The 27,221-nt window shown below is 39.2% G+C and overlaps 1 pseudogene; it reads right to left on the reverse strand.

Annotated features, from left to right (window-relative positions):
* The window catches only part of LOC104296061, a 101,438-nt pseudogene extending 75,689 nt beyond the window's left edge, over positions 1 to 25,749 (reverse strand).
* Positions 25,750 to 27,221: the final 1,472 nt, after the last annotated feature.

The following is a 27,221-nucleotide window of genomic DNA, read 5'->3' on the forward strand; positions in this document are numbered from 1 at the left end:
TGTGAATTCTGTGAATTCTGTGAATTCTGTGAATTTCTGGAATCAGAAGCCACTAACAGGAGAAATATTAGAAAGAGATGACCAGAAAAAAAGGTGCTTTTCAGGGCTAAACAGTCCCAGGGCTCTACATCATGTTATCACTACTGTGCAAAGCATACAGTGCAATTTTTGTATTTGATCTTTTTTATAATCATAAAGCAATTGTTCTTAGCTTTTACCTCTGTCATACCAAAACATGATGAATGTGTAACAGGAAAATGTTATGTAAGGAGATCTGATCACTAAGACCTTTTTACACTGTCGAATGATAGATGGGAGATCAACAGCAGCACGCACCTCTGCTTCACTGTGGCTTTGAGAAAAAAACAGAAACAGAAGCCTTTCCTGCCCTCCCTAGTCTTTGTCAAAGAGCCAAACCAAGTGACAACCCCAGAAAGCCTATCTAATTCGAAAAGGCTAGACTTTGACATCCCTGATTAACAATGCATCCATTTGGAGGAGACTTGACAGCCAGATGACTGCAGCGATCCTTTCAGAGAAACAAACAGTTCATTTACAAATTACACTTCATTAGTTTGGAGAAGATTAATCCAATTGAAGACGGCAAAATGTAACTAAAGCTGCATAATTTTGGCGGAAGTAACAGTAAAAATTTTCCCTAAAATTACAAGTTCAGAGATGAATGCCTCCCTTCACCCCTCAAACTGCAAGAAAGCAGCATGTTATTATAGTCTAGAGTCTGAAGGCAAGTTTAATGGGACTGGGAGGCAAAGCCAAGGTTTTCCAGTAACAAATGTGTTTAGCTGTATTATTCATATTTTTAAATGCACTCATCACGTTTCTAGGCCTATGTATGTGAGTGAATATTACTGCTAACGTTGATGTCCCCTGACACCAGAGTAAATCTACCAAGATTCATCACAGAGAACTTAGGGATGCAGAGATTCTGCTGCATAGAGATGACCAGTCATTTTTTTAACCCAACGGTTTCTGGTCAAAATCACATGCACTCCTGAAATAAGAAACCATTGAAAGGAATGTGGAATTTCAGATAAAAAGTTTTTAGAAATGATTTATCAAGCACAGGACTCATTTAGCAGGCAAGAAGTCCAACACACATGGAGAAAGTTATTAATATGTTTTGGGAGCCCTGTGTTATAAATTCTTGTCTAGCAGTTGTTTAATTATTAATACAGAGGTGGATGGTTTCAATAAGGGATGAAAGGCCTTCCTACAAAACCATGATACTTACTTGGTTTGTGAAAGTATCACAAGGAGGGCCTTGAAATGGGGTCTTTCTGTAAAAGAATAAATCATAAAGATGGGCTATTCTAGATTAGTTCCTTTACATTTTTTTATGAGAAGCTTGAAAGACTAATTTTACCCCAATTTCAAGAAGGATTTTTTTCCTCCTGCAGCTTGCTCTGCTGTTCTCCCGAATGGAAAGGAAACTCTCACCAAAAATTTACTCTGTATCTGTGTAACTGTCTTTTAGATTCAGAACTACGAATGCTTAATCTTCTCTTAAAGATTTCCAATAGATAGCAAATCATCCTTTCTGTATTTCCTGCACAAGAAAACTGACATCTGAGTCTTCATATTGACCCTGCTGAGTTCACTTTAGGATAAGCAAAAGCATGCAGAAACTGGGGTCTGAGAACACTGATGGCATATGATACCCTAATAACTGATAGCATGATAAATTATTAATAATGCTTTTCCATCTCTGAAGACATAATGACATAAGGTAGTAGTGACATATCAACAACCTAAGAATTATTTTCTTCTCTTTTTCTATGTTCTCTGGCCAAATCTTTTGTTAATTTTTTGATAGACTTTTAAAATCAAATTATTTGAAACTTCTCTTCTGATGAGTTCTTACAAATTTTGCACATCAAGCAGGCAAAACCCAAAGCAATAGGCAATGAGCAGAAAGCGCAGAGCAGCTACCTGTAATCACTACACGACATTATGTTGATTCATGCTGACTTTTCCATTGGTCAAGTGGTAGCTTCAGAGTTCCTGAAGTGAATGAACAGTGCTGTGCGTGCTTGATGCACATATCCCACTCGTTTTTAACAACATTGCCACAGAAAAAGAGGAAAGCAGAAGAGCAGATGCTTAGCATTTAGACAAAAAAAAAAAAAAAAAAAAAAACCAAACTGAAAAACAAAACCCAAACCAAACCACCCCAAAACACAGCAAAGCTCACCAGGGAGGGATGATTCATTATGTTAACTCCTCAGGGGTTCTACAACAGATTTGGCAGGGCAGTGACTTTCTGACATGGCTCAGGTTGTCGCGTCAGTAAGCAGAATTGCATTGTGTCAGTTTTCAACAGGTCAGTTCTAGGAAACTAAATTATTTCTATTCAGCAAGAAAAGACAAGACAATGGCAGGGTCAGAGAATGGAGCAGACATGAAGACCATAAGGGGAACCAGTGATCTAGCAACAGCTTTGGTAACCATGTTTCCAACCATACAGTTCTAATTTATGGTCCAAATATGCTTCCCTTACATAGGTTGCACAATGCCTTTTCAAGGAGACCCCTTAAGCTAATCTTACTCGTAGTTACTACTCTCACTGAATAAATGTGGCAGAATTTGTTTCTCAATGAAGAATAAATAAGATTTTGGTCTGATGTCTTTGATTTTCCTAGATACCAACATGGTGGAATTTAGGAGCCCGAAGTACAGTTTTCAATTAGAATTAGCCTGGCTATCAACAAACTGGAAAAAAAAAACCAAACAGATATACTGAAAATTAATGTACTGAAATACTTTTAGACAAGGAAAAGTCCCACCTGTATGAAGTAACTGAGAGCAATGTGATTCAGAGGGCAGTCTTTAGTGCATCTACAGTCTACTCAGCACCTATAAATCTATGTGCACAAAAGCCATTAACAATATAAAGAGTGATAGTTAAGTTCTAAGTCAGCTGTACAAATTCTTTGCTAGACAGAAGTTATTTCTCACTGTATACCCTCACCAGAGTATGCTAAAGGTGGGAATGAATATGCAACTCTTATTATGAACCCTTATCAATTAAATAGCCTAAAGATTATTCTAAACGGGCACAAAGGACTGGGCCAGTGAAAACTAAAAAAAAACAAAACCAAAAACAAAACCAAAGCCAAATCAAAACCAACAACAGAAAGACAACAAAAAGAAAAAAAAATGAAAAAAACCCCAACCTAGCACAATGGGATAGCAGAACCTGGACTGGTCTGTGTATCTTGCTCAAAATCTGAATGGACGCATGTGAAAAAATGAAACATGACCTCCTCAGGCATCTGGTGTGTGAAAATGAGAACAATTTTTATGCCAAGGGAAGGAAAGACAGGAGATTTGGCAAGAAAGATACACATGGGAACTAATGAGATGATGTCAACAAAGTAACAGGTCTCATATACCTATAGCTATTCAGCCTATTATAATCTCTTTTTGTTCCTTCCCCAAAATCATCTTAGTGCTTTTCTCAATTCTTCCTGTTGCATCCCACGTTCTGAGTAATTTGCACTCAACATAAAAAGCATTTAGCTATTTATGCTATTATTAAATTTCTCTCATAGCAAGAAAACTATTACCCAAAGCTCATTTAAGCATCACAAAGTATTTGGGTTCAAATATCTGCAGTTCGGATTCATTTGCTCTTGGCAGCTGAGAAATGAAGAGATATTTGGGTTCAAGAATGAGAGAATTTTAAGGAGATAAATGTTAACAAGATGCTTAGGCATTTTTGGTATGTGCTACTGAGATTACAGCTATAGTTAAAAATTGAACCAAAACTAAATTTAAAAAAAAAAAAAAAATTCTGCAAAATTCTCACAACAGGTAAAGAAAATATCAGTGCAGATGTAATGTGACCTACAATAATGGTAATAGACAGAAAGTTTAGCTTGGAGTTCCCAATGCTTTCCACTTAAGGGCTTCTAGTACCATAGCCTAAATGCACAACATACCATAAGAAAATTTTACTCATTCCAGGTCAACTGAGCATAGCTTGACTGGCTTGTCCAAAACTGCATCATACAGCTGAAGAACAGCCTCTGCATGAAATTCTGGAAACACTGAAGTAAAACAACCTCAAGAGGGCTCAACTTTATATACCTCCTGACTCAGGTCAGGATCTTAAGTACAACATCTACAGCACTGTTCGGCTACTTAAATGGTTATTGAATATCACAGATAATATACCAAATTCCATATTCCTTCTCTCTCTCTCACACACACACTGTTTACCTTGTATACTAACTGTGTGTTAAGCCTGTGGACTTGACTGGGAATAGCATACCTGCAATGTGGCATAACTCTACACTGCATATTTTACATTTGATTTACTTATTCAAACAATATTTCTATTCTTTTCAAATGTGCATGACTAGATAGTGCAAATCTTAAAAACAGAGTCACTTCTAAGGTTACAACCCTTGGAAAATTCTGTTCCCCATGCAGAACTCTACCCATGCAGAACCATTAAAACTGGCAAAAAATCAAAAAGTGATGGACGCATTAGCTCTGGTTCACCCACTTAATCTATTGTGGCAAAAGATTATCTGTCAGTAGCGGATGTGGACACATATCCTTCACTCAGGAAGGTAACCTTTTTCTACTCTATGTGGGAGGGAATGTTCATTTCCTAATAGCAGTAAGTGATCATAGTCATTTTATTCCAAGAACTATTGCCATGCCCAAGGTGATAAATCACTCAGCTTCTTATATTACAATAGATTCAAGGATTGCATTTGCTTGCGAGTATCATATTTCATAGCTGAAATACAGTAGAACTGATGTTTTCCCTGCAGAGTAGTCCTTAATACTTTGTAGAGAGCTTGACTTTCAGAGTTTTTGTTGATGCTACTGAAAATACTGTGATGAAAGAGGCATCCCATGATACTGGAAGAATCGTTCACAAAAGCTGAAAATTGAAGCTAAATGGAGGTTAAAGAGTGTAAAGCACAAAGCTTGCATCCCTTACACTTACTAAGAGTTTTGTAGGCTATAATAAAAATAAATGTTATTTTGCTTCTGCATAGGATTTCTCTGTCTGAGGCATTTCAATTTTAAATAAAATGAAAATCCATGGAAAGCCGGGGAAATCCAGTGTTGAGACTAATATCCTGGTACCTACTGCTTTCTTTTGCTGTAGGCTGATCTTTGAATCATATATGGTCTAGGCTGATCTCTGGGTAATAAAGAAAAAGCCAGAGGAACACAGCATAAAGAAACTCTGTGGGAGAGGAAAACTACATTTCTTGTCTTCCAAAGCATGAATTTTGTAGAGCAATTCAAACGATGATATATCAAGGCATCATTTTCCTCTCTTACTCCAAAAATCATCCATTCCATAGCTGTGTAATACACCAGTGGCAGTGGACTGGAGTTAGCTAAGAAAGAGATGGGCTGCAGCAATAAAAGCTGCTTCACATTCATGTCTGATCTTGCCATCCCTAGCTCTGGTCCCACAGGGTGACTCGAGTTCAGCAGCACTTTTCTGTGCATATTTAACATAGGATAAACTGCAGTGGTTCTTAGGATTTTGCAGTCAAAGCCAGACAACGCATACTCTATAACAAAGAATTAGACAATCCTCCAGTTTGATTCAGATGGAAAAGGCTGTCATTTTCTTTTTGTTCCCCCCCCCCCCCTTTTTTTTTCTCTTTTTACCATCATAGCATGAAAATTACTGACTTACAGGAAATGGTATAAAGGATGGGTGGCTGTTTTCTACTCTTGCTAAAAGTCCCTGGCAATAGAAAGTAAAGGACTTTCATTTCAGCACTCCAAAGTTTTTACTTGTTATATACTCAGTGGCTAACAACTGAAGAAAGATGGTCCCATGCCTAGGTCATAAGATCCAGGGGCAAATAAAAATGTATCCATTTCCTGGCTATGATACAGATTGTATGATCTCGGATAAATTTTTTGAGCTATTTGTGCTTCCATTTTTTCTCTTGTGTTAGAATGTTCCATGTATGTCATGTGGATAGCAGGTAGGTTTTTTTCTTCACAATTGACAAGTCTAGGGAAGGTTCTTAAACTGAAGGTTTAACAAAGTGCATCATAATGAATTTATTCTCAACAGTGTGGTATAACCCCAGCAGAAAATACACTGGCTACACTACAGAGCAATTTTTTGATGGCACAGCTGACTGTCCTAGATGGAAAATGGATTGATTAAAGGAATTTATGCCACTTCTCCACAGGAAAAAAACACAGTCAACATATGGTCTTCTCTGGAATGACAATCTATCCACACAGGGGTTTTCAGCACACTGGCAGCAGCTAACATGCATTTCTCCATGCTCCAAGCTAGCAGAGCAATGTTGGCCCAATTTTGCCATGTAGGCATCCTCCACTTCTACTTGGAGTGATGAAATGTCATTGAGTGGACCAAAGCACTACACCATGTCTCAGCCCAACAGGGACCTCGGGAGGTCCCTAGACCAAACCCCTGTCCAGACCAGGCTCAGCCATGCGGTCAAACCTGATTGCTCAGGGATTTATCCCATGGGGTATGGAAATCCTACAAGGAAGGAGATCACACCATCTCCCTGTGCCCCCGTCCGTGGTTGTCCTTGTGAGGAAGTTACTTTTTCTGAAACCCAGACTGACCCCCTCCTGTTTTGGCCAGCATCTTTCGCTCTCCTACCAGGTACCACTGCAAAGAACCCATCCTTGTCCCTGTGATCCACTTCTGTATGTACCAGGCTGCAGTTAGCTGCTGTGAAGCCATCTCTGCTTACACTGGACCAGCCCTGGCCCCACAGTCTATCCTTGCAGGGCAAGTTCTCCAGCCTTGCTGTCCCAGTGGCCTCCTCTGAGCACCTCCAGTTTGTTGATGTTTATCCTGCTCTCTGGCCCAAGCAGGATGGTTCACCCTTGCCCAAACCACACTGACAGTTCCCCATCACATGCTTCTCCCTCACGTACCTAGAGGTGTACTCCAAGAAGACTTGCTCTATTATTTTTCTAGGGACTGCAGTGAAGCTGTGTTGTTCCCTTATTCTTTGGCACCCCTACCAGCTCTCAGAAGGCTGAAATGTTTAAATGACACAACTAATATATTTGGAAAAAATAGGTAAGTCTCTTCATTAGAATTGACAAAGCAGCAGCAAGCTTCAAGCTAAGAACAGGTGAAAAACAATGGGCCTAAGTTGAACCTAATTAAGTTCATTAGTTGAACAAATAGAGAAAAAAAGGTAATTAGCCCCACTCCACTAGTAATGTGCTTGACACAGGATAATTAGCCTTTTTAAGAAGTAGCACGGAGCACTGCAGTGATACAACTATGTAGGTTTTCAGACCAACTTGAAAAGCTCTGCACAATGGAGTCAACAGTGCAGACGTGTAATGATTTCCCGGAGAACATGAGAGGAATGAGATGAGTGACTTTATTGCAAGTGGAAAGACACATTTGTTCCTAAAAGATGCTTCTAACACATATACAGTCCAACATGAACAAAGGTCACAACACTGCTTTGATATGTATTTGTAATCTGACTATAGAATCTGTTTTATAACACTGGAGAAGAACCTCCCCCTGTCTTTATCTTTTTTTAACAGAACAGTGCTTTGATCACATTATTAATGCCTCACTATAAAATTGGTATAGCAGTAACACTGTCAAATTCTTCTCAGACAAACTTTCAGTAGAAAAACAGCCTTAAATGAAAATTGAGTACAGGCTAGGAAACAGAGAGGAGAAATGCCAGTCTGTACATACTGTGTTTCTATTTCTTAGTTGTTTGGAGCATTGTCTGGCATTGGGGCCTATTTATTAGCCTAAAGCTTGAAACAGAATATATATTAGCTCACTGTTATGAGGGAATGATGCATTTCTTACAGTTTATTATGCCCTTGAGTGTCATAATGACTTTTTACCTGTATTAAATCCTTGTGTTTTTGTAATGAAATGCATGCTATTGTGCCTTAATGAGCACTCAAACATAATTTATAATCAAACATTATGAATCTGCAATTGCTACATTCCCCATTCACACATAACAGCTTTCAATATACGACCCAACTTTATTTCTGGTGGATCACTCACTCTGGCCTGTTGGGTACATCTTCCTTTACAAAGGTTTAGTAGAGCCCTTTTCACTTGGAAGGAAAGGAGGGTCAAAATCGTGCCCCTTAGCTGTGGAAGCCCTAGGGACTTACTCTCGTTCTGATCTTCCCTTACACAGCTGTTACAAATCATGGATACTTATTGCTCTTGAATGGTAACAGGGCATGTGTTTTGCCACCTTCTTTGGGTGATATGCCACCACTAATGCACAAATTTCTGTGGTTATTTTTTGAGCAATCCCACAGAAATAAGTGTTTCTGCTAGGTCAGAGTAAAGACACCAGAAGCTAAGTCTTTACTGGAGTCAAATATAGCCTTGATATTATGAAAAAAAAAAACACAAAACCAAACCCAAAACCCCCAGATGAGATTGCCTAGGGCTGAAGTACATGTAGTTGGCTGTCTCATCTTCCCTAGAGCCCAACTGAAGTGTGGATGTTTGTTTTTAAACAAGATTCTTATATCAGAATGAAGAGGACCAAAATCCAGCTAACTAAATAAGATTGCATGTTGCCATCACATTAAAGGGGAAAAGGAATGAAATAGTGATTGCACGATGATTCCAAATGTCCTCTGCAGTAATTACCAGCACTAATACATTTTGTTTATGAAATAAGCCATGTAGGTTTCCATTGCTTGGCACTGACATCAAGGGAAAGCTTCTCACTGATTTCAACAGTGCCATGATTCCTATCAGGTGTGTAACTACCGTTTCCTCATTTGTAACAGTGCAAATTAGTGCACTGCAAAAAACAGTGTAAAAAGTGGAACTAAAAATGGCATAGCTGATTAAATAGACAGACTTGTGTTACAAAGGTTGTATAGCTGAGGGTAACCAAATATCTCTTTACTGAAGAGCACTGTATTTAATGATTCAAACTCACACTATATATTTTGCCTATTTTACACAAAACTTAGTTTAAGATCTCTAAGATTATCTCTTTTTTTTAATATAAAAGCTTTAAACACTTTAAAGTTTTTCTGGTGTTGGTGGATCTCACTATATGTTTTCTGAATATCAGACATTCCCTTGAACAGGTTTTATCCCAAGCTATGTTACTTTATGCCATGTATTAAAAATATCCTCTACCCACACTGACAGAAATCAAAATCTCCTATAACTTTCAATATTCATATTTGTCAATTACTATATCTAGAAATATTTCCTGTGACTTTATTATAAATAAGGAAAATCCAGTTACCTCAGTTATACTACAGTGAATAAATCAGGACTTTTAGAGACAATTGGTCAACTTCTCATCTTATTATTTCATGTATGTAAAAGGATACAGGGCTGTGGAATATAAGAGGATTTATTTTATACCTTTGTGAATAACTATCTTGATTCTTTTTCTTCCTGTGTACATAGCAATATATAGTTAATGTATATCAAATGGGTATTTTCAAATAGAATGAGTGAATCTAAATGCTTCAAACAGCCACAGGGACATATTTATTCCAAAGAGTGAATCCAAAATGACACAGCTAATGAGTATGTCCTTGAAGGACTTAGGCTGCATTTATGCATATGTAATTTGGTTATGACAGATTCATTAAAGAAAGGCTGAAATGTCCATATTACCTGAAGCCTATTTAAAGAGAACATCTGTTTTGCTAAATGGAGAGCATATCTGAACTGAGAATGAGCAAGAGAGCTTATCTTTGTGCACAGAAAGAATAGGAGGAGGAAGGACTCAAAACAAAATAGTTAAGTACCAACATCTGCTAACATGATCTCATGCAAGAAAACAACCTCATAGAAAACTGCATGTTTTCTGAGTTGCCGAGACCAACCCATATATTCATAAATACATATATTCAGTAGGCCATTAAAACCTACAGAAATAAAAACTATTAGATTTTCCCTTGTGCTGAGTTCACCTCTAATACCTTTTAATATCTCTCAGATAATACATGCCTGGTGATTTGTTCAATTGTACGATTATTTTAGCATTCTTTCAGTGTGTAGTATACACCAGAGAGGCAAAGGAAAAGGCAGAGCTTTCAGCCAGACATTCTGCATTTTCATATAACGTGGCTGTGACGGATACCCCAAAGATTCAATCTGGCACTTAATTTGGAGTGAGAAGCATTTGCATACAATATAGCTGCGACAACTTCACCTCCACTTAACTCCTCTTTTATGGCCAATAGCTCAAGTCCATACAGTTTCAGCAAAACCATGCAAATCAAGCAAGTCCCCCCATATCTAGTGGCTTGATATTAACCTCTAACCACTAAAAATATATTTTGTAAAATCACATTCAACAGAAAGAATGAATAAAAGGAAGGTATAAATAAAGGAATATAAATAAATAAATAGAGGTATAAATCAAGGAAGAATGCCCAACAAACCTGTGTCTCAACAGACACAAAACCACACTTACCTAATGGTTGGTGGTGTGTCAAACTGTGCTAAGATTTTTTTTTACCATCTGGTTTTGGAAGATCTGCAGATACCAGAGTGTGGGTGGAGTGAGATCTGATCATCAGTGAGGTCCAAGCTGTGGACACCTTCTTGATTCTTCAGATAAAGTTCATTACTCTTGCACTATATGCTTGGCTTTCTTATATTAATCCTGCTTACAAAAGAATGTAAAAAAAATCCAATAACTTCTTAACTATTCTCCACCACTGTAATGAGATTCCGGAATTAAGCAGAGCATAATTTATGGAGGAATTGGTTATACCGTTATTTTGCATTTTTTGTTATTTTACCACTTTTTTTTTTTTTTTAAAGTAAACAGTTATGTATTTTTTAGTTCTGAATGTTTCTTAAATGAAAAGCCATTTCTGAATTAAGTTATCCACTGGTAAAGTTCACCACTTCTGTCTTATCATCTCCTCCATGTACAACCAGCAAGTTAGGAAGGAAGGGCTAACCTTGTGAATAGTTCATGTTATACTGTATCCACTACAATTCATTTCATGAAGTTAAGGAAGGTGTAAGATATCCCACTGCTTTTCCCTTCTGCTGTGTTGAGACTGTTGATGAATCTTTCATGTTTTCATGGCTATTACTGTTGACATAATGATATTTGCATATGTGCCAGAGCTCAGATTTTTAATTAAAAATAGGTCCTGAGCAGCAGGACAAGCACTTTCTGAATGTGAAAAATGATTTCTTGATTATAAGGTTTTAACCATGTGTCTACCTGAAACATGACAGGAAATGCATAAATCACAGAATCACAGAATTTTCAGAGTTGGAAGGGACCTCTAGAGATCATCTAGTCCAACTCCCCTGCTAAAGCAGGATTGCCTAGAGCACATTACTCAGGACTGCATCCAGGCGGGTTTTGAAAATCTCCAGAGAAGGGGACTCCACACCCTCCCTGGGCAGCCTGTGCCAGTGCTCTGTCACCCGAACCGTAAAGAAGTTTTTCTGTGTGTTGGAACGGAACTTCCTATGTTCCAACTTGCACCCATTGCCCCTCGTCCTGTCACTGGGAACCACCGAGAAGAGTCTGGCTTCATCCTCCTTCAACCCACCCTTTAGATATTTGTAAGTAGTAATAAGGTCTCCCCTCAGCCTTCTCTTCTCCAGGCTAAAGAGTCCCAGCTCTCTCAGCCTTTCCTCATAAGGGAGATGCTCCAATCCCTCAATCATCTTGGTTGCCCTTTGCTGGACTCTCTCCAGCAGTTCCCTGTCCCTCTTGAACTGGAGAGCCCAAAACTGGACACAGTATTCCAGTTGTGGCCTCACCAGTGCCGAGTAGAGGGGGAGAATGAACTCCCTCGACCTACTGGACACACTCTTCCCTATGCAGCCCAGGATTCCATTGGCCTTTTTGGAAAAGATTGAATGAAAGATAAAAGATGTAGCTTCATGAAATTTGATACATGCTAGTTTTCAAGAAACGAACAGACTGAGCTCGTCACTGACAGTGGTACCTACTCCAAGCTATGGCCTGTAGACTCAGAAAAGGGATGATGCTTTCTCTGCTGGATGAGAAGCATCCCATATTATCACAGATGATACTTAGGCAATCTGAATTTTAGTCTGTTTCCTGTACAAGTATAGAAAAGCTTAACTGATTTCTGCAAAGGTCCTTTTCAAGCGTTCTCAAAGAAGCAAAAACGAAGTCTGAAGAACAGCAAAATCTTTTCCTTTCATGTTTTTCTGAATTGTTGAGAACTAGCTATATCATTGCTCCCTATTGTTTATGTTTGTCACAGTGTACACCATGTCTCAGCTTCCTAATGAGGATGTTATGGGAGACAGTGTCAAAAGCCTTGCTAAAGTCAAGGTAGATGACATCTATGGCTCTCCCCTCATCCAGCCAACCAGTTACATCATCGTGGAAGGCCATCAAATTGGTCAAACACGATTTACGCTTGGTAAATCCGTGTTGACCACTTCCAATAACTCCCCGTTCCTCAATGTGTTTGGAAAATACTTTGTATCTCTTCCTCATTAAAATTAGAAACACTACACCAATTAAGCATGTGCACTATGTATAAGAATGCAAAGCATAAAAGTACTTCGAGACTCACTGCAGCCTGCCATGAGCAGCTGAGTACCTGCTGTGCCAGCCTAAAGGTTTCCCAACACGGCAGCTCCCATTCATTTAGGCACTTGGATCAACAGCTCTAAGTAGAAAGTAGACAAGGGGCCAAAGGCAGGGCTGCTCATTTTACAGGTAGAATAAAATAAATAAATGAACTGTTTAGTCAGTATACTAGAAATAAAGAAAAAACAAAAAACAAAAAACAAAACCCACCAACACCAACGAACCAACAAATTGAGGAACTTTAATTTAATTTATGAATTCCACACAAAATGAAGGCCGTTCAATATCTGCTTTGCCTGTTCTTTTTGATGGTTTATCATTCCCTTAACATAAATATACTGTCCTAAAAATAAATGATAGGCAGGTAAGATGAAGTGAAAAAGTGAAATTTGTATTTATTGGCTACAGACCACTCTAGTGTTTCTGGCAAATAAGATGAAACAGTAAGTAAAGAACCTAACTAAACGTGGACTTCCTCTTACCACATTAACTTCTCATCCCTTTCCTACAACCCTGAATGTATATTGCAAACAGGCTACTGTATTTTGATGATGGCAAGTCCACCTCATTACTCACTGCTGAACTCAACTAGACAACACAAACTAATCCAGCCTGAACATTACCTAGCAATGAATTTAAAATGAAAAACACATCATGCACAGAAATGCAATGCTAGTGAATGAAAGCAGTAGCTATGATTTACCTCAGTATCTTAAATGTTTTGCTTCCTGTCTTTGTTCCAACCCCCATATCTTTAATTCTTAAAATTCTGCTATGGAAAACAACAATGTTCAGTTTATCTTCCTCTCAACTGTAGGTTGGGAACAAAATTGAGATTTTTAATTTCAGCTTTCAGCAATCATAGTGTTTTTCTCTTTTCTAGAGGCTGTCTTCCTACTTGAAAATATATAATCCTTCTTTTTTTTCCTCTGAAGAACTGAGACTGAAGAATTTCCCCATTTTGTTACCGTAGAGCAAAATCCCCTTTCAACTAGCTGAATGTATTCACTGAAATTAGTTTCTTCCTATAACTTGCTACTTCTTTAACAGTGCAGCTTCCTATTATATGATGAGAATACTGACCAGTGAATTGATCAGTGATTGACTGAAAAATGCATTTCAGACAAACTTTTTTTTTTTTTTTTGGGTTACAATCAAGATATATATGTCCTCCTGTTACATAAACTACCGCCAGGATAAAAAGCAAATGAAAATAAACAATAAATGAAAAACTTTTGTTTCATGGATTGAAAGGCACAGCAGACTTCTGTTAAAGACACTGTGAAACGCATAACTGTACATAGAGAAAATGTTTCTATTAGGCACCTGGGGCTGGCTGCCTCAGGCCTCTGCTAAGCAGTCAAAAAAGCATCCCTCATTCAGAAAACTCTCCTTGTATTCTCAGCTGAGATTCTGATCAGTCTGCAGCTGCCCTCTTGAAAGGCCATTTTTGCCTGTTATCTGTTTCATATTCTTCTGAAGTTCACTCACTTTGTGATTGGCATCTCACGCCTCCAACATCACTCCTACATCAAAAGGCTCTTAGCGCTAGCCTAGCCAATTGCCGTGGCCTCACCCTTCTGCAAAAAGCAAAGTCTTTTCCCCCCTACTCAGTAATTCCTTTTCTCTCTTTAGCCTGCACTACTGATTCTCAAAGGAGTTTTAAATCTAACGACTTCAAAATGCCAGGAGAGGAGAAAGGAAAACCACTATAGAAGCAAAGTCTTCTGAAGTACTGGTGGATAAAGTACTTGATCTTTGTTTCAAACCAAGCATTTATAACCATACAGAAGCTGTTTTTCTAACACCGCAATACTATAAAAAAATTGCAGAAAATTAAACTCCAGCACTGGTTAATGTTATGTTAGCAGCGTTACTGAAAATGAGTGAACCAACAGGAAGCCTAACAAACAAGCTGAAGTGCAAAGCAAGCTAGCAGGCATTTACCTATGCAGAGTCAGAGTTTTACTTAGAATCACAGGAAAGTTATAAGAGCTTTTTAGAAGCACTCTAATAGCAGTATGCATTTAAGGATCCCCAGGACCAGATTTTTACCTTTTTGAATTCTATATAATAGATGAATCATTGGTTTACCAAACTGATTTCAGTGAAGATGCTCCAGAATGAACAATGGCAAATTGCACCTAGGGTTAGAAAGAGAGATGGTAAATACTCAGCTGGACAAGTATTTCGGGGGTGAAGAAGACTAAAAACGCAGGATTGGTGGAAAACAGAACACAAGTTTCTGACAATCCAGCAAATAATTTTGTTTAGAAATGGTGATTTGAGTAAAAATGCTTGCTAAATGGATTTAATTCTTAATGTCAGGAGTGGCGAAGTCTCAGCTCTGCCCCTTTATCATGCAAAAGACAACACAGAAACAGCACTTGAGGGGAAGTTAGGCTATACAGTCTCACAATCAGAGGTTAAGGCGACAATACTTGCCTTCTCAAGCCTGCTGTGCCTGTGCGATATGTTCCTCCGCCAGAGACAGCAATGTTGATGACAGACCATGCATCACAGCTGTGCCCTTTAGCTTTGGAGGATTCAGCCTTACTCAGACCTATTTAAGCATGGATTTTAGTGTGCTTGACTATGTTTTTGGCATTAATTGTAATCTTTGTCTACGGTATTTTGTTAGAAAAGATAAAGGCAGTCAAGATGCCTTTATGTCAAACCTCTTATTTTTTTTGCTAAGGGTGAATGTAAGTAAGAAGTAAGTGGACCAAACCAATTGCATATACATATCTGGCCAGAGAGGAAAAGACCTAAATCCTTTTTTTTTCAGTGGACAGTAGGACAAAGAGTAATATATTAATCCTGCAATTCCAAAGTGTTTTCTGTTTTCAGAGACAGAAGTGTGGAAGAGGGTGAAACACAAATTATGTGGGATAGAGTTTTTCCTTTAGATGCTTTACTACTATAAGAACAGCAGAAGAGCAAATGTGGCTGCAAAGAGCAGAGTCATTTTGCCATTTTGGAAAACTTCTGTAAAATCTTAATTTTGTAAGAAAATCCACTCTGAATTTGTAAAATAAAGCAGAGAAAGGGAACGTTTGTCCCCAGTTCTTTTATAAATCAACAGGCAGAATGTAATTTTTTATTACACATTATTTGGTGATTGAGAAAGCTGTAAGAATGACTTCTTTGTAAAAATTCATACAATATTTCTAAAATGACAGGAAGTCTTCCAAAAGTCTTCATGATGTGAACCATATTTTCATATCTTCAGTATGTGAACCAAAATTTATTTGCTTTGGAAAGTTACAAGGAGTTTTAGATATGTGTGCAATGCATTTTGCCCCATCTATTTTTGCGGTTAAACTATTTTTAGCATTATTTCTATTGCATACATTTCTCAGAAACTCTGTCAGCACTGGTTAAGCTTTTCATTGTAGACAAAGCTCAGCAGTGCTAACTAAACTAAGACTTTTCTTCTCTGATAAACGAGCTCACTGCTGGCTATCCTATATATAGCCTATTATTCTCTGCCAGGAACCAGTAAATCAACAAAAGTAGTTATTTTCTCTGGGAGCTTGCTTACAGTGGTGAAAAAGAAATCTTCAGTAAATCTTAATTACTTTTGGATTTTTATTTTTTATACTGATACAATAAGAGAAATTAATTCTGACATTTGGAGAACTTCACAGGAAGTTATCATTAAAAGCACTAAACTGAATAGCCCTTACTTAGCAGAAAATGATACAGACTTGTGAGACTGGAATTTTGACAAACAAGCAAAACCAGTTCACTGACAAATAGCTGTAGACAGTGTATTTCATGAGGAGCTTTTAATTAACTGTAAGGTTTATAGAACAAGGACAATATTGCTGAAGTTCATTTTGATTCAGTGGAGACCTGAATATATTTGCAAGCGAGTCTTATCATGGCATTTCATATACTCATGATTTCAACATGGTTTTCATCTCTTTTTTTTTTTTTTTTTTTCTTTGAATGACCACTCGAAGGCCAAAGAACCCAGGTTATTCCTGAAATGAATTGGCATTTTGGCAGGGGCTCTTTCTACAATAAGCTGTCTGACTGGGTCTCTACTGTATATTAAAAAAATCTGAACATGACTGCAGCTTTGACTTTGACATATAACTGTGTGGTATGTTCCAACAGAATTTAAATATTTTCTTACTTTCTAATGTCCTTGTGCTAGAACGTGTAAATTGCTTTATTATTTATTGCCACATCACAGAATCACAGAATGGTCAGGGTTGGAAGGGACCTCTGGAGGTCATCTAGTCCAACACCCCTGCCAGAGCAGGGTCACCTACAGCAGTTGCACAGGACGGCATCCAGGCGGGTTTTGAATGTCTCCAGAATGGGAGACTCCACAACCTCTCTGGGCAGCCTGTGCCAGTGCTCTGCAACCCTCAAAGTAAAGAAGTTCCTCCTCATGTCAAGATGGAACGTCCTATGTTCAAGTTTGTGCCCGTTACCCCTCATCCTATCACTGGGCACGACTGAAAAAAGACTTCCCATCCCCCTGGCATCCTCCCTTTAAGTGTTTGTAAGTATTAATAAGATCTCCCCCTCAGTCTTCTTCTCTCTAGACTAAAGAGACCCAAGTCCCTCAGCTTCTCCTTATATGAGAGATGTTCTAATCCCCTAATCATCTTTGTAGCCCTTTGCTGGACCCTCTCCAGCAGTTCCCTGTCTTTCTTGAACTGGGGAGCCCAGAACTGGACACAGTACTCCAGATGCGGCCTCACCAGGGCAGAGTAGAGGGGGAGGATGTCCTCCCTCGACCTGCTGGCCACACTCTTCTTGATGCACCCCAGGATGCCATTCGCCTTCTTGGCCACCAGGGCACATTGCTGGCTCAATGTATATATTTTATTAACATACTAGACCTGCTAAATAAATCATTTGATTCATCTTGCCGCTTACTCAGCTTGGGAAATTTTTTTAACTTTTCTGAATGGTCAGTTAGGAAATAGCTTGGCCATGCCCCTTTTGCAGCCAGAGTTCATCCACAGAACATGCGGGATTAAGTGAAAGCTGGGGCAAGCAAGTGAAGAGGATAAAGCAACAAGAATCATCAAGAAGTCTAGAAAACATGAACTATCAAGAAGGACTGGAATAACAGCAGAAAGAAGAATAGTAATTAAAGTTTCTAGCTGGACAATGGCAAAACGTTGCTTCTTTATCAAGAGCTTAACTCCACATTTCATCTCTCTACAACTATCCTATATGGCTTTGCAGGAAGATAACACTTGCCTCATTTAAGGGTTGCATGTTCTGGAGCAATGTCTTAGGATTTAAAGTATCTTATTTAATCTGCATCAGTTAACAAATAAACCAATTAAACTGAATTAATTTAGTGTCAAAAATAACTGTCAGGGTATGTAGTTGTTTGGGATGGGAATTATTGGGATCTGGTGGACTTTTCAACCTGCCCTGGTAGTATTTGTAAGTATTCAGTAGAGAAAAAGAGAATTATGTCTCTTCCAAGTACTGACCTAAGCTTTTGTCTATGATAACGAGCTGCAAACAAACAAGTTTGCCTCAAGTCCTTCACATGACTTCTTAAAGAAGGAAAGACAGAAAGGATGGAAAGTATGGGACAAGAGGGATTTGAAAGAACGTATTGATAATGGCAAAGATTTCCACATTGTACATTATATATCTGAATTGTTTTAATGTGTAACATAAGGTAATCATAAAAATGCCTCATTTTCTGAAAGCTCTGTATACTTATGTAGCAAAAATGCTGGTGTAACTTCATAAAGCATAACTAGGAGGCAACATACAAAGTTTGTATTTAACAGATACAGAGCAAAAAAAGGAATTGGCTCTTTCTGAATATGTCATTAAGCTATGAAAGCCTTCCCGGCAGATGTTATGGGTGATAATAGGTTTGCACTGTTTTAAAGCAAGATGGAAGAAAAGTATTGAAAATAAATTCACTAAGGGTTGCAAAACACATAAGAAGTATCTCCAGCTCATGATATCCCTAAATTGCAGCTGTTTGGAGGCTGGGCAAATACTCAAGGGAATTATTGTGTATACTCGCTCTGGTTCTATATTCTTGAAAAATTATTTTTTTGGCCACCACTGGGGATGGGATACTTGGATAGGGGGCTCTTCAATGTGACCTTGTTCATCTGTTCTTATGCCCTCATGTCTGTTTCATTTTTTCTTACTGTTTTTCTGCATTGCAATTCTGTCTTTCCTGTATTCGATTCTTCACGAGATTAACTTGGTGATCAGAGTCTCATCATATGTCTCTGTCATCGTCCTTTATCCAATATGAAATCTGCAACACTCATAGAAGTTTATTCACATTACTTAGAGACATTTCTTGTGCTGGGTGACATGCTGTGCAGAAGAATCTGACTCCTACCGAATTACAAGTAAGTGATCTCATTGTTGTCATAAAGTTGACAGGGTATTCATACCTTGACACTAGAATAAAATAGCTGCTATTACAACGCCTGTGCTTCATGAGAAATTAGGCTCATCTCAGGCAATTTTTTGTAAATTGTACAAATGTATTGTGCACACTGTTTTATTTCTTGAGATATCAGATTACACGGAGTGAATTTTCTTTCTATCCAATAGCTTAAAAGGATTAAAGGATTAAAAATCCTTACACAAGTTTGAAATAATTCAATCAGTCTGCACATGCAGGCCCACAAACAGAATTCTCTGTTCTCCTCAGGTATATACATTTGTAAATTAGTAATTTTATCTGCCAGTCCAAATATCTACAGGTACAATGGTCTATATATGCATTTTGATTTGCAGAATAATTCTTCACATCTAGATATGTTTTACTGAATGATAAGTAATAATAACTTCAGTTGCATTATGAAGCAAGCATAAACCCAGAAAACGGCGGGATACTTTCTCATTACAGTTGAAAATAGTAGCCTACAGGAGAAGGAATAGGATGCTTCGCTTGCTGCACTAACAGCATTTTCACAATATATGGCCACAGACAGGACAAGTAAATCCTGTATTTATACATCATAATTGCAGTTACAAAAATTTTAGAGATTTTTTTCTTCTCTTTTCCTCTACTAAACAGATAGAGTCTAAATTTTGGGTCAAAGCATGGTTTTGTTCTGGTGTTATTTTTTTTTGCCTCCATGTGTAATACAAGAAAACAAATTCAAACTCATCTTGACTATACAGGGAAGGCAGAAGTTGCCATACATGCAAGCTAGTCATAAGAGAGACAATAAGAAATAACTGTCCACTGCAATTCTTCAAATGGTGCAACTGTACGTGCAGAGATAAAAGAAATAAATACTTGAAGAACAGCTACTCAGAAAGCATCTTTAATGATGTATGGATGTGTCATTAATCCTAGCTGCTGTCAAAATAGATGTTCTCTTGGAAAATGGCTATATTTAAAGGGAGTTCATATTTTTTAGTTTTTCCTGCAGAAGGCATCAAATGAGAGGAAAATGAAGGGCAGACATTGAAGACTGAGGAGCTTGAGAGAAAGACAAAAAATTATCTCAAGTTCTAGGTGGCTTAAGCTATTGTAGGTTTCACTAAGACAAATCATTGACTAATATACCATTCCTCACCTTCCCTCCAGTCAAGAAAGGCATTTCTCAGAATTGACCTCATTTACTGCATAGTAGAAAGAGGCACAAAGTTTCCCCTTCAGTAAGGATTTTCCATACAGAATTCTTCATACCTGCATATGTGAAAGTAGAAGATTACAGTAGATTGAACCTATATTGTTTTGGTTCTGTTCAAATGTACTTTGTACCGAACATTTAGCCATCTCAGGAAGAGGCAACTCTGGTTAGATTTTATTAATTATGCAAATGAGGCACAGCTATGAATAGCACAACTGAAAGTGGACAGGCCATCAGCAGAGATATTTCAGCAGTGAAGGATCTGCCCTGGCTTAGGAGCAGTCTGTGGATCCTATTGTTGGCACTGGGTTCACCATGATGGCATGCTACTGTTCTCAGAGACAGGGAAAATGTCCAGGTAGCCTAAGAGATAAGGTAGTTTTAGGGATTTTTTTTTTATCCCAGGGGAACCAAACACTAAGAATTACCTTACAGAGGAGAGGACCTTGCTCACTAATGTATGGAGCAAACCTGTGCCTGTCAATTTATGTAGCAAGAGGCATAAATCCTCCGTTACTAGCCTACAAAATCATTCAGTAATCAATTACTATAGAAATATTTAAATACTTTAAAGTCCTATCTGAGAGAATGCCACCTGCAAAATTGTGTAAAATGCACAAGACTGCATACTTTTAGGAGCTTGTGGGAGAGTATTTCTGGGTGTGCAAGTCAAACCCAGATGATGAGCAATCTTCGAAGAACAGCTGATGTATCTTATATTTCTGAGAATGTTCAAAGCCATGGGGTAAACGTACAGGTTATAAAAAATATCTACATGAAATATTGTTTCTGCTTCCCCTACAGTGCATTCTGTGCAGGTCCAGAGATAGCTTGCAATCGTGTGGATTTTTCTCTTGAGGTAATTCAAAAAACAGTTAGTGCTGTCTTGCCATCAGTGAGGTCTGACTGTGGCATAAAGGAAACTAAATGGTTTTCTTTTCCCATAAGAGCCAGAATTTCCCCCCCAACACAAGCAATACGCTCAGTATGATGCCATGTCAATCCCAGAAGCAAACAGTTTATTTGCTACACTATATCTTCTAACTGGTTTCAGGTCTTCAGATAAAATGTTGTTTTTCAAGAGCTTGGCAATCATTTTAAAGCTACACAGTTAGTAGTCACAAGACAGACTAGAAGTGAAGATGCAGGGCTAAAGCCAAAATATCAAAAAGTATTTTCTGCACTTTGGGGGTTGGATGAATGAAGGGAAACTTGAATACATACAGGTGAAACTAAACCATTATAAAGCAGCTAAAGCAATTCTTCTGTCTTCTGTGCAAATAATTTTTCCAAATCCTTTTAAAAAACTTCAGGGTTGTCAATTTTTGTTTTTACCGCTTTCACACACTTAAAAATTTAAAGTATACAATAAAAGAAAAAATTCATCAGACAGAGATAAAACAGAGGAAAACCTATTTAGCCTGTGAAACATGGTTTCCAGTTGGTGCCTTATGCCCTTACCTTACTGCAGAAACCCCAGCTTTCACCTGCAACCTGCTGCCACTACATCTCAGTATTTGTCCTCCTTTTCCTGTCCCTTCCCTGCCCCATGTGTCAAATATTTCCTCCCATACGTCTGAAGATTACAACTGAAAAAGGCTCACGCCGTGTAGCTCACGATACCTGCATGTGCACTGTAACAAGCAAAGCGGATGTCCACTAGGCTCACACTTCAGCCTTTTGCTCCATGGGCATCGATCTGGGACTCTTCCCTCTGCCCATCACTGACTTCAACAAAACCTGTAGAAATTCGAATCTTTGAGGCATCTATCCTGTTGCATTTGAGTCAAGCTGATCAGCTGCAGGTTACTGGAGGAATAAGGGGGAGGAAAAGCAACAAAGTCTGTACGATTGTTTTCCTCAGACAGGTACAAGATTAGGGATGCTGATGCACTGCATATACAGGACAGTGGGTCCTTAAGCAGCACCTCATGAACAACGTCTATGTGTTCAGCCACTTCTTAAATGTCTATTACTGTACAATACAGAGACCCAGCAATGTAGACACCGAACATGCTGACTGTATTTTTCCTTAAAAATCCCTATAAAGTGATATTATGTGACATTTTTATGACAAAGAGTAGATCATTGTATAGAAAACTCTGCGCACCTGCTGCTCTATTCCTTCAATGCTGGTCATCAGAACCACCTCTCATTTCTTCTTTTGGGGAGCCCATATATTTAAGAATGCATTAAAATTTGTCTTTTCAATTCCACGGACTGAGGTTTATATCCATGCGTGTTGATTTGAGGTTAAATGTAAGCACGGGAAGGTCCCTTTTTTGTAGGTCCTGCATGGACCTGTTGTTCTCTTCTGACAACAGCAGATTTTGTGATATACGATGATTCAAGTCATCTATTAAACATACTCCAGGGAGACAGTTACTGCTGATGCAGTGCCTATTTGGCAAGAGGTTCCTCAATAATGGGAATAGATTGGTCTATTACAATCAAACCTCATTTCCCCTCTCTCTTACCAGCGTAGGACAAGAATAATTGTGACAAATGCAATTTTTTTCTTCTAAATTTGGCGGAGGGGTACACTGCCATGTTTAGTTTTCATGCCACATTTTATAAAATTTTGCTGTTATGAGAGCTATGTATAGGCTATGTGCTTTAGAAAGTATAAGAGCGAATATTTTTACCTTGTAAGGTCAGTAAAATATTGTAATTAAAAACCTGTGAAGATAGCACAAGACAGCATTACATAAAAACTACTTAAAAAGTGGTAGAAAAAACCCTTTATATTCCATTGCAGTAGAATTAGTGCCTATTTGCCCCTTTTCTAACAATACCAGAACCTACCAAAAGATTAGGATATCTCTGCTTGTACTGTGACTGTTTCATAAGTACCTGTCTTTGACTTGCATTTTGATGAAATATTTTTTACTTATGATATTTATCTGCTTGGCTATATGCCAAACTTCCCAATACCTAAAATATCTACAACATTTATCTACATCTACATAATATGTTCGGCCACCCTCGGGGGCAGTGAACCCCTAAATTGGACCAGTGTTTTAATTTTAAGATTGCTGTCAACCCAGCGTGACACTAGAAGTTTTCCAGAGCTAAAACAAAGAACACAGATTTCCCTGGTAAATTGTATCAGAGATGTGCAATGGTTCCCGGTGTTCAGAGTGCACAGCACTCTCCTCTTGACTCAGCAGTGAGGAGTTTCAGCAGTGCTGGGAGAACAACAGTGGCCTTCTAAGAGCAGCTAAGCCAGCTCCATTTGACTTCAAGCAGACGTTTTCATGAAGAGCAATAACTTACGCTGCTTCACAAAATTGATTTGAAATGATATGCGATGGACCCGGAAAATTTCAGCCCCACTAAACAAAATCCAGAACGTGGTCCAGTTTGTTGTCACAGTGCCACAACAGAGAGGCAACTGTGTAATAGCAGGGCAACTTGAGATTTATGCACTTTTTAAAGCCTCTTGTTGTCATGCTTACAATATCAGCACAGTGCTGTCATGCTCACAGTTCGTCCCAATCTAATCATACGCAGACAATCTGCTACATAATACTCCTGGGGCTACCTCTGCATCAGTCTTTCTCATTGTTTAAAATACCCTGTAGAGTTGATTCCTCCAGGGAAAGTACAATGTGGGCAAGAGAAGGAAGAAAATAATTTAGAACCTATACGTATTGTTCTAGTTGAAATTAATAAGAAGTGAGACATAATGTTCAGCTGCATATCCACAGGAGCTGTTTCTACTATGAAATGAAATCGAATTGATAAGCCATAACAGTCAAACAATTGCTAGGAAATGAATAGACATGTTAATAATTGACCTAAGCATCTTTCAGATTTCCTGATTTCTTAAATATACCTCAAGGTACCAAACAGGATTGGTTCTTCACTTGAGAGCTGAAAAACCTTTACATAAACTTCTTTCCTCATTTTTCAAGCTTTCTTTTGAAGGAATTGTGGTTTTATTTTCGTCTCCCAAACTAGAACTCAGTAAATTCAAATTGTTTCCCAAATAGTGCAAAAAAGAAATGGCTACTCCAAAAGATTTCATATCATCTTTGACATTACTTACATAGTTTCTCAAAATTTCAAGACAAAGGTGACAATATCTACTCTGTTTCAAATATTAGTTTGATTGTCTACTTCGAAATGACAGATGTACCATTGTGCATTACAGTGTGTTTTATTTGTGTGCTCTCTGTTATGTTCCTTTAGGAAGACTAATACAAACTAAACTTTGGAAGGAGGGGAGATTTGCTGAAATTACTTTGAGGGAAAGTTATTGAAATTTCAGAGTGCAGTAACCAGAAGAACACCAACTGAAAGCTGGAAACTGCAACTTGTTTAGAGAAAGAAAAAATGAGGATCCAGGAGTGAAAAAATAAGGCTCCAACAGATTGGAAATAATTGTTTCTAGGGGAAAAATACACAGCTATTTGGAAAGCTGTGAGTTAACCAAAAGCAAGAATCCACCTTTGCAAATACACAGAGGGTGGGGGAAATGTTAATGTATAAGCGTTTCTTATATCTAGTCTGTCTGACCTAGAACTTTTAAGCTTTCTACATGTTAAAACTTATCTAATGCTCACCCTGTTGATATAGTAATGGAAGACAGTTTTCTTTAACTTAAAGCCCTTTCTTTTAGGAAGCTCGGCATCATGAAGTTTCAGCAGATCCTCCTCAAGTTCTACACAAGTTACATTGCCCATCACAATAATTGTCTTTATTTTTCTGAAGAAATTAATTTCATAAAATCATTGAATCATAGAATGGTTAGAGTTGGAAGGGACTTTGAAGATCATCTAGTTCCAACCCCTCTGCCATGGGCAGGGACACCTCCCAGTAGACCAGGTTGCCCAAAACCCCAGCCAGCCTGGCCTTGAACACCTCCAGGGATGGGGCAGCCACAACTTCTCTTAGCAGCCCATTCCAGTGTCTCACAACAGGATCACAGAATGGTCAGGATTGGAAGGGACTTCTGGAGGTCATCTAGTCCAACACCCCTGCCAGAGCAGGGTCACCTACAGCAGGTTGCACAGGACAGCATCCAGGTGGGTTCTGAATGTCTCTAGAGCGGGAGACTCCACAACCTCTCTGGGCAGCCTGTGCCAGTGCTCTGCCACCCTCAAAGTAAAGAAGTCCCTCCTCATGTCAAGATGGAACTTCCTATGTTCAAGTTTGTGCCCGTTACCTCTTGTCCTATCACTGGGCACGACTGAAAAAAGACTGTTCCCATCTACCTGGCACCCTCCCTCTAAGTATTTATAAGCATTGATAAGATTTCCCCTCAGTCTTCTTTTATCTAGACTAAAAAGACTGAGGTGTCTCAGCCTTTCCTCATAAGAAAGGTGCTCTAATCCCTTAATCATCTTTGTAGCCCTTTGCTGGACCCTCTCCAGCAGATCCCTGTCCTTCTTGAACTGGGGAGCCCAGAACTAGACACGGTATTCCAGATGAGGCCTCACCAGGGTAGAGTAGAGGGGGAGGATAACCTCCCTAGACCTGCTGACCACACTCTTGATGTACGCCAGGATGCCATTGCCCTTCTTGGCCACCAAGGCATATTGCTGCCTCATGGTCATCCTGTTGTCCACCAGGACTCCCAGGTCTCTTTCCACAGAGCTGCTCTCCAGCAGGTCACGCCCCAACCTGTACTGATGCATAGCGTTATTCCACCCCAGATGCAGTACCCTACACTTGCCCTTGTTGAATTTCATTAGGTTCCTCTCTGCCCAACTCTCCAGCCTGTCCAGGTCACACTGTATGGCAGCACAGCCTTCTGGCGTGTCAGCCACCCCTCCCAGTTTTGTATCATCAGCAAACTAGCTGACGGTACACTCTATCCCTTCATCCAGGTTATTGATGAATATATTGAACAGGACTGGACCCAGTACTGACCCCTGAGGGACACTACTTGTTACAGACCTCCAACTAGACTCTGCGCCACTAATCACAACTCTCTGATAATACAACTCTCACAACTCTCTGCCAGCCACTGTTCAATCCACCCTACTGTCCGTTCATCTAACCCACACTTCCTAAGCCTGCCTGTGAGGATGATGTGGGAGACAGTGTCAAAAGCCTTGCTGAAGTCAAGGTAGACAACATCCACTGCCCTGCCCTCATCCACCCATCCAGTCACGCCATCATAGAAGGCTATCAGATTAGTCAGACATGACTTTCCCTTGGTGAATCCATGTTGACTACTTCTGATAACCTTCTTTTCCTCCAGACGCTTGTAGATGACACCCAGAACAAACTGTTTCATCTTTCCAGGGATGGAGGTGAGGCTGACCAGCCTGGAGTTTCCTGGGTCATCCTTGCCCTTTTTAAAGGCTGGAGTGACATTGTCTTTCCTCCAGTCCTCAGGCACCTCATCGGTTCTCCAGGACTTATTAAAGATGGTGGAGAGTAGCCCAGCAATGACTTCTGCCAGCTCCTTCAGCACTCACAGGTGCATCCCATTAGGCCCCATGGACTTGTAGGTAGCCAGTTTACTTAATTGTTCTCTAACTTATTCCTGCTCAACCAAGGGAAAGTCTTTCTTCCTCCAGACTTTCTCTGTTACCTGCAAAGTCTGGGACTCCTGAGGGCTGCCCCGAGCAGTGAAGACAGAAGCAAAGAAGGCATTCAGCAACTCCGCCTTCTCTGCACCATCTGTCACCATGGCACCTGTCTCATACAACACCCTCACAGTACAGAATTTCTTCCTAATATCTAATATAAATCTACCCTCTTTCAGTTTAAAGCCATCACCCCTCATCCTATCACTACACTCCCTGACAAAGAGTCCTTCCTCAGCTTTCCTGTAGGCCCCCTTCAGATACTGGAAGGCCACTATAAGGTATCCCCAGAGACTTCTCTCCTCCAGGCTGAACAACCCCAACTCTCTCAGCCTGTCCTAATAGCAGAGGTACTCCAGCCAGCTCATCATCTTCAGGGCCCTCCTCTGGACTCACTCCAATAGGTCCATACCCTTGGTATGTTGGGGGCCCCACAGCTGGACGCAGTACTCCAGGTGGGGTCTCACAAGAGTACAGTAGAGGGG

Source organism: Charadrius vociferus, unplaced genomic scaffold (assembly GCF_000708025.1).
Source record: "Charadrius vociferus isolate BGI_N301 unplaced genomic scaffold, ASM70802v2 scaffold231, whole genome shotgun sequence".
NCBI classification, from domain to species: domain Eukaryota; kingdom Metazoa; phylum Chordata; class Aves; order Charadriiformes; family Charadriidae; genus Charadrius; species Charadrius vociferus.